Genomic DNA, 8,505 nt, shown 5'->3' with positions numbered 1-8,505 from the left:
TTTTTGCTTTTCTTCTCAGGCTGGGGCTCTGTCCTGGTCTCCTCCAGGCCCTAGGCCATAAGCCAGGTTAGAGGCCAGAAGCCAGGGACCAACAGGTACCCCTGCCCTACCCCCATCCTTTCTAGAGTCAGTCCACCAAAACTATGTCTTCTCATATGCCGGCTCCACACCTCAATTCACCCCACACTGTGTGACCTTAGCCACACAGGTTCCAGTTGTACTGGGGAGCCTGGATGGGGCTGGGGCACCCTAAAACCAGGGGAAAGGGTTGGGAAAGGTGTCTCCAAGGGCCAGGCTGATGGTGGGGGTGGAGTGGGGTAAGAGGCAGGTTCCCATCGAGGTTCCTGGAGAAGACACCCAGAAGAGGCCAGAGACCCCTCTGCCGGCTGCCCCACGTGTGCGCTTAGTGGAGGGAGCCCGCTGGACAACGCGCTCAGGTCCTGTAGGGCGCTCTCCATGCAGAGTTTGGGGAGGGCAAAGGGGTAGTGCGCAGGGAGGAGGGAGCAGGGAGGAGGGAGCGGGGAGGGGAGGGAGGCGGGCGGAGCGCAGTGCAGCGGCGGCAGAGGCGGCGGCGGAGGGAGGAAGGCAGGCGGGCGGCTGAGGGGCCGCGGCGAGGCAAGCGCGGGCAGCCGCGGCAGAGGATCGCAGCCGCAGCGGGGCCGGGCCGGGCCGGGCGCGCACCAGTGGCGGCGGCAGCGGCAGCATCTCGCTCGCGGAGCCGGCGCAGGTGAGGCAGGGGCGTCGGGTCCGGACTCTGGGCCTCTTCCCCTCTCCCCTGGCTTCCTTTCCATAGGTACTCAGCCCCGGGAATCCCTGCGGGCCAGAGCCCCAGCCGGTGCACGTCCTGGGTCCCCTTGCCCCGCGCAGGCAGGCGCCTTGTCAGCAGTGACCTTGAGCGGGCACCAGGCGGCGAGTGACGCGGGCCGGGGTGGGCGCCTGCGGACCCGGCGCCGGTGGACGCCGGGAGGGGACGCTCAGCGCGCCTTCAGCGCGCAAACTTTCCGGCTGCGGCTGCGAGCAGCCCTGGAATTGGGGGGCATCCAGGGTGCTAGAATCCTCCTAATTTTCTCCTTCCCAGTTGGCTTGACTTCTCTGCCTGGTCTCTCCCCGGTATTACCCGCCTCCCCCCTTTATCCAGGCCCCGATTCCTGCAGGTCAGGAACATGACTAGAGCTGTGGACTGTGACCCTGGGCTGGGGGCTTCTGTCTCCAAAGGTGGCTTCTCCCCTGAGTCCAAGTGTGCACTGGTGTACCCTCCCCTCCACCAGGTGCTCTCCGCATCTCCAGCTTTGCCTTTTCCTTAAGCCCTTCACCCTGCCCATAGCTCCTCTCTAATCACAGTGGGGGTGGGGAAGGGTTGCTCTTGGAGGAGTCCCTCACCTAGTGACACATAGCTCTGAAGCCCCACACTGCCTTGGGCTCTCAGATCCGCAGCTTAAATTTTCAGCTCTGCTTTAAAGGCTCCTTCAGAAAGTGGGCTCAGGCTGGTATCCCGCCCCAGACCCCCATGATGGATTGATATGTTCCTGGACATCTGGACTCACCCAGCCAGGGCTTGGTCACCCTGAAGCCTCCTATGGTCTCAGGAGGAAGGGATGTCCTGGCCTTGGGGTGTGCCCTGGCCTCCTAGAACACTATTAGCCTTGGAAAAGGGAAATGAGGTTCAGAGAGACTTAGCCAGACTCAAGGTCACACAGCCAGCCTGAGCGGAGCAGAACTGGGCTTTCTCATTGTAATGGGTTGGGAGTGATGGAGAAGACGTCTGTTTGGTTCCTACACCTGGGGGATATGGCTCTGAGGACACTCTGTCTCTTACTATCTCTGTGACCTCTGAGAAGTCATTTCCCCTCCCTGACTCACTTTATCCATGTGTAAAATGAGGGTAGCTACCTCATAGAGTTGGTCTGATAGCTGAGTTAATGTTCTTTAAGTTCTTACCATTCATGCCTAGTGCATGGTCTGCGTCCAAAAATTTTTGGCTACAACATGTGAATTTCCTTTCTGAGCCTGGAAGGGAAAAAAAATCTTTCCCATCCTTTTCCTTCTGCTTCTGGCTCCTAGATTTATTGGGTTCACCCCTGTGGCTCTGTGGGCTGTTGGGAGCAGGCAGTGCCTGTTGGAACCCTGAGCACCTGTGCTCTACTAGTACATGGAATGTTGGGTGGAGGCAAGGGTTCCAGCACACTCAAGAGCCTGCTGGCCCACTGGTCAGGCTAACTTAAGCTGTGGCTTCCTGCTGCTTCCATGGGGAGACCTAATTTCTATCTGGGAAATGAAGACAAGGCTCTGCTGCGGCTCCAGGAAAAGACCCCCTCTCCATGCAGTACCATGGGAGGAGCATCATTCTCACCTCATCCATCTGACCCACTCTTCTCCTACCTCTGTGAGATGTCATTTCTTCCCCCAGAGGCACTATTGACAGCAGAGGAGATGGTGTGGGTTGGGGGAGGGGGGTCTCATTCATTCATTCATTCATTCATTCACTCACTCACCAAACCTTGATTTATGCCTTCTCTGAGTCAAGAGGTGCTTAGAAATACAGACAGATTGGCCATATCTGGCAGTTATGACATATCTACCAGGTGCCAGACCTTTGCTAGGTACCAGAGACACATTCATTCATGTGATAAATTTTTATTAAGTACTTAATATGTGCTAAGCACAGTTTGATGTGCCAGGGACATGGGTAAATAAAACAGACCTCCTCCCAACTGCTTAGGATGACCATATAATTTGTCATCCAAACTGAGACACTTTCAAGAACGAGAAAGGACATTATTAATAACTAGAGGCCCCGTGCACGGATCTGTGCACTGGTGGGGTCCCTCAGCCTGGCCTGCTCTTTCTCACAATCCGGGACCCCTTCAGGGTTGTGGGACTGCTAGTTTCAGCCGGATCCCGCAAATGGCCTGTGGGAATTGACCGAAACCCGCAGTCTGACATCCCCTGAGGGCTGTAGCAGTTTGCGAAGCGGCAGGTGGCCAGGGAGGAGCCCAAGCTGGGTTTGGGCACCGCCCTGCTCCTGCTCATCCTGTGTGCTGCGACTGCCATTGCTGCCACTCAGTAGCACTGCCTCAGAGGTGGGAGACGCTCCCATTGCCACAGCTGCACTTGCCAATCATGAGCCTGGCTTCTGGCTGAGCAGTGCTCCTGCTTTGGGAACACACTGACCACCAGGAGGCAGCTCCTGCGTTGAGCATCTCCCTCCTGGTGGTCCGTGTGCAACATAGCGACTGGTCAACTGATCGAGCAATTGACTGGTCATAATGGTTGCTTAGGCTTTTATTATACAGTTAACACCAGGACCATTCAACTAAAGTGGGATATGTGGCTATCCTGTGACCTTATGTGTCCACACCAGTGTCCGGGGAGAACTGTTAATATTTTGAGCTTGTTTTTTTGCCAGGCTCTGTGCTAAGCCCTTTAGGGTTATCATCTGATTGAATCCTCACAGTCTTGTGAAGTGGTTTACCATCTGTGTGCATCTGGTTACTAGTGGAGCCCCTTCTGCAACTTAACTCCTGGGCTGCACTGCCTTACCAGAGATAGGGTCCAAGGCTACTCTCTTTCTCTCTCAAAGAGGCACATAGACAACTGTTAAGCAGGAATACAAATGCTGTCATAGATGTGCCATGGGGTGCAGATGGAGGGACAGATTCTGCCTGGATGAATCAGAGGCAGCTTCCTAGAGGGGGGACCTTTGATCTGGACCTTGAGACATGAGTTAGGATTTTGACAGACTGTGCAGATTAAAGGGAGAGCGTTCCAGGCCCAGGTTGCTAAGGTCTGAAGGTGTGGGGTATGTGCACTGTTTGGGGATACCAACTCAAAATAGATCTGGATCCACTTGTGACCAGACATGAGTTATGTCTGAAATAGTAGGAGACAGTGGATATTCAGTCCAGAAGTAGTGTGCTATGGCATTCGATGAGCTCGGCATTTCAGAAGGATGCTCTAAAGATGGGCTATTCTGTGGGCCGGGAGCAGAGAGAATTTGTTGTACTAGATTTCCCTTTGACAAGATTTTCTAGTGTGTGATCTATACCAGAGATTGCCTGCAAGGTCAGGGAAATAATTTTGTTATATAGAGTCACTGCAGAAGAATTTTGCCAGCATCTGTAGCAGCAAGAAGGTTTCACCCAGCGAAGTGATTGCCAACAAGAGAAATATTAACCTACTTAAGGGATAGGGTTTTTAGTAGCACCATTTGCAAATAAAGAATATGCTTATACATTAAATCTTTTCTCTGTTAAATCACATTAAAAAAGCTCTAACTTCCTTTCCTTCTCTCCTCTCTATGTCATCACTGTCACCATATAAACCTGGGAATAATAAAACTATATTTTTTAGTAATGTCTCATTTCTCAACTTTTCATTAATTCAGATTGGTCTCCTTTCCTCCCTCTCCAATGCAGTGGAACTATCAAGTCTTTATGGCATCTAAAAATTTGGACCCATTAATAGAGAGCCAAAAAAGGGGGTCAATTATTGGGGTCTGGGGATTGGAAAATCAGACTAGAAAGGTCTGAGAAGTGGAAGAAAACCTGATGGATGATGGGAAGGAGGAAGGAGTGTGTGGCTTGTGCAGTCAGTCACACAGGGGCCTGTGTTGAGAAGGGCCACGTGATTTAATGCTCTGTGGTTGCAATATTCAAATGCTTAATAATTTTTCGCCAGGGGCCGGGGGGGGGGGCACATTTTCATTCTGTACTGGGTCTCACAAATTATGTAGCCAATCCTGGGAGGGAGGAAAAGATAGAGGTAGGAAGTGGTAGAGGAGGAGGGACACCACACAATGGGAAAGAGGGAGCAAATGGGAGGAAGCACTGGGGTTGGTCACAAGGCACAGGAAGCAGGGGAAAACATGGGCAGGAGCCTTTATTTTAGTTTCTTCAGAAAGGATTGGGAAAGGTGGGTTTACAGGTTTACCATTGCTTGGTTTGAATAACTTCAGTGGCTCTGGGACATAGGGGCTGTCCCTAGTTGTCTGGTACCTGGCACTGGGGTAATTAAGGCAGGAGAATAATGAATGGCCCGGAGTGCAAGAGCCCCATAAAGGAAGTAGTGAGGAGGAGTATGGAAGTATGCTGTCTCTGCCCCTTCCCACCTGTCCTCACTCCAGCAAGTCATAGAACTTTAAAGTTAAGGTACTCCTTCTCTTCAGGAGTAAGTGGGCCAACTCCGTGATTTCACAGAAAAGGGGAAAGATTGGCCCAGACAGGGAAAGCAACTTCTCCAAGGTTACACAGCATTTTAAGGGAGCTGAGCTAGAATTTGTTCAAACCACTACTTGGTTAGTATTTACTTTTTCTAGAACAGAGTTATAACTAAGCCAGATCCGTCAGACTGAACCAGTTAGGTTCTGAATTCCTGTTTCATTTAATGTCATCCCCAGTGAGTCTGGAACATAGTAGATGATCAATACACAATTGTATAAGTTTCCAAGGGCTGCTGTAACAAATTATCACAAATTGAGGAGCTTACAACAACAGAAACTTATTCTCTCACAGTTCTGGAATCTAGTAATCCTAAATCAAGGTGTCAGAAGGTCCACACTCTCACCAAAATCTGCAGGGAAGAATCCTTTTTCCCTCTTCCTAACTTCTGATGGCTGCCAGCAACCTTTGCTGCTCCTTAGCTTGTAGCTACATTACTCCCATTTCTGCCTCTGTCTTCTTTGTATGTGTGTCTCTATTTACAAATTTCTCTCTCCTTATAAGGACACCAGTCATATTGAAATAGGGCCCACCCTATTAAGTATGACCTCATCCTGATTACATCTGCAAAGACCCTATTTCCAAATAAGGTCAAATTCACAGGTACTCCCACATGTCTTTTGGAGATGACACAATTCAATGTACAACAACAGTGAACCAAAGAGTAAGTGAATGTTTATGATTTCAGATAAGAATGAGTTCCCTTCCCCAAAGTTAATACCATTTCTGAAGACTCAAGAGTCCTTTAGAAGGTGAAAACAAAAGCAGTAACAATGATTCAATCCACATGTAGAGAGAAAATAGTCCAAGTGTACACAACAGCATCTCCCCCCATGCACCAGCTTGCTTGGCTTATAAGGCTGGCACCATCATTTTCTGATTGTGTCTGTGTGATCTTGGATAGGTGGTGTAAGCTCTCTCTGTTTCCTCATATGTATCACAAGAGACTAACAGTTTCTACCACATGGGAACTTTTGTTGTGAGGAATGACAAAAAATTAAGTCAAGTTCTTCGAACAGTGCCTGGCACACAGGAGGCACTTTCTTTTTTTTTTATTTTTCTTTAAATATTTTATTGATTTTTTACAGAGAGGAAGGGAGAGGGATAGAGAGTTAGAAACATCGATGAGAGAGAAACATCAATCAGCTGCCTTCTCCACACCCCCAACTGGGGATGTGCCCGCAACCAAGGTACATGCCCTTGACTGGAATCAAACCTGGGACCTTTCAGATCGCAGGCCGATGCTCTATCCACTGAGCCAAACCGGTTAGGGCAGGAGGCACTTTCTAGATGTCAGCATTCATTGCTACCATCATCATCATCTTGTAACTTACAGAGCACTTTTCACATATCTTTGTATCTTTCTGTCTCTCCAGCAAGCCTATGATGTAGTTCAATAAATATCAGTTTCCACTCTAGCCAGTTTGTCTCAGTGGATACAGCATTGGCCCTCAGATTGAATGGTACCAGGTTCAGTTCCGGTCAAGGGCATGTACCCTGTTTGCAGACTTGATCCCGGGCCCTGGTCAGAATGTGTGAGGGAGGCAACCATGTGTCTCTTACATTGGTGTTTCTCTCTGTGTGTCTCTCCTCCTCCCTTCCACTCTCTCTAAAAATCAATGGAAAAATATCCTCGATAGAGGATTAATGTAAATAAATAAATAAATATCAGTTCCCAGCCCTCTGATGTGAAGACATTGCTATCAGATATTTTCTGCTTTCATGGGGCTGAGAGGTTGGGGAGCAGTGACGCATCAGGCCATGGTAGGGATGGGTGTGAGGGGAGGTAGACAGTACCCAAAAACGGGAAATAGCTTCAGCACCTGTTGCCCAGTTGTCACTGTGCTTCCTGGAAGACGGGACTGATTAGGTCTTTTGTAACCTTGCATCCTTAGGCCCTAGCATGTAGTAGTCGGTTGATAATGTGTGATGGATTTCTTATAAAACACAAATAGTCACTTCCTCCACCCCAATAACAATAACAAGACCCTAGGATGTGGCTATCTTGCCTAAGTAGTGATTTCTGTTCACCAAAACTCACAGGTGAGCTGTCAACATATGATCAACTTGGGAAAAAATCTGCTTTTGATGTTATTTGAGGGAACAAACTATTGAGGTGAACCTCCAAGAGTCATATTATAGAACTGAGTAAGTTCTGAGGGGCAGAGGTGTATAGAGGGTCCAACATGTAGGTGGGATATAAGAGGTACTGCATGTAGTGAATGGGCATTGGAGAGAGATGCCACATTGAACAGAATTTCCCAAATGTTGCCATCAGGGGTAGATAAGAACATGAGGCTAGGAAAGTTCTCTCTTAGCAAATCAGTGCAAAGGACAGCCAGTTGAAAACTGAACATTTTTATTGTTCAGTAATATAATGATGTTTAAGAGTGTGTAGGAACACATTCTGGACAGACTTCTTACTAGTTGTGTGACTTTGGGCAAGCTTTTCTGTGCCTCCATTTCCTCAGCAGTAAAAGAAGGAAAATAAAAGTAATGCATAGGATTATTTTAAGGATTAAGATTTGTGAAGTGTTTAGCAAGAGCCTGGATCATAAATGTCATCTCCCTCCCTTGCCCTCTTCTTCGTCCTCCCACTTCTCCTTCTTTTTAATATGCTGATTTGGTTGGTCATTAGTGATTTAAAAATACTCCCAGTTCCTTACTCTTTAGGCACATGATAAATTGAACTTTCTTACCTCTTTTGACATTAGTTGTAGCCATGTGTCTTCCTTGGCAGTGAACTTTGAGAAGTAATATGTGTTACTTCTGAGTGGAAGCTCCAATAATCAGCATGCTGTTTACCTCTTTTCCCTTTTCCTCCCTTGGCAATCGAGGCAATGGAGCCTCATTCAGTCTGATTCCTAAGTGAGAGTGATACAGAACAGAACCTCCAGCCAATCCATGATGGACATGTAGCATCACTGGGCAGTAAGCCTTTGCTTTAAGCCACTGGCAGTTTGGGCTTATTCATTATTGCAGCATAACTTGGCCCATCTTGACTGATACAGATAGGGAGTGAGTTGAAATAATCACAATTTGTTTAGAGATATCCATGAGTCTTTTAATTCCTTCAAGTGTGATGCCAAAAAGTTTAGCGTTTGAAGGTGTTATGGCCAAAAAATGAATAAGAACCACTGTCCTATGAGTTTAAGGCCAGTCTCCCTAGCATGACATATATGGACCTTTCCAATTTCACCCTGACCTGATCTACTTTTGTCTCCACATGTTCTCTGAGCTCTTCCTGACAAATCCACAGCATCCTTGAAATGGGCCACGTGTTTGCACA

At 48.4% G+C, this 8,505-nt stretch overlaps 1 protein-coding gene across 4 annotated transcripts in view; it reads left to right on the top strand.

Moving 5' to 3' along the window:
* Positions 1-566: 566 nt before the first annotated feature.
* The window catches only part of ATP2B2 (ATPase plasma membrane Ca2+ transporting 2), a 367,475-nt gene continuing 359,536 nt past the window's right edge, over positions 567-8,505 (top strand). For all 4 annotated transcript variants that reach the window (XM_036332176.1, XM_036332183.1, XM_036332171.1 and 1 more), the window contains exon 1: positions 567-727. The gene's annotated coding sequence lies outside the window, so the exon portion shown is untranslated. The remainder of the gene's footprint in view (positions 728-8,505) is intronic.

This window comes from Myotis myotis, unplaced genomic scaffold (genome assembly GCF_014108235.1).
Source record: "Myotis myotis isolate mMyoMyo1 unplaced genomic scaffold, mMyoMyo1.p scaffold_m19_p_13, whole genome shotgun sequence".
In the NCBI taxonomy this organism is placed as follows: domain Eukaryota; kingdom Metazoa; phylum Chordata; class Mammalia; order Chiroptera; family Vespertilionidae; genus Myotis; species Myotis myotis.
Note: the sequence above shows the minus strand (reverse complement) of the source record. Positions and strands in the feature narration are given on the sequence as shown.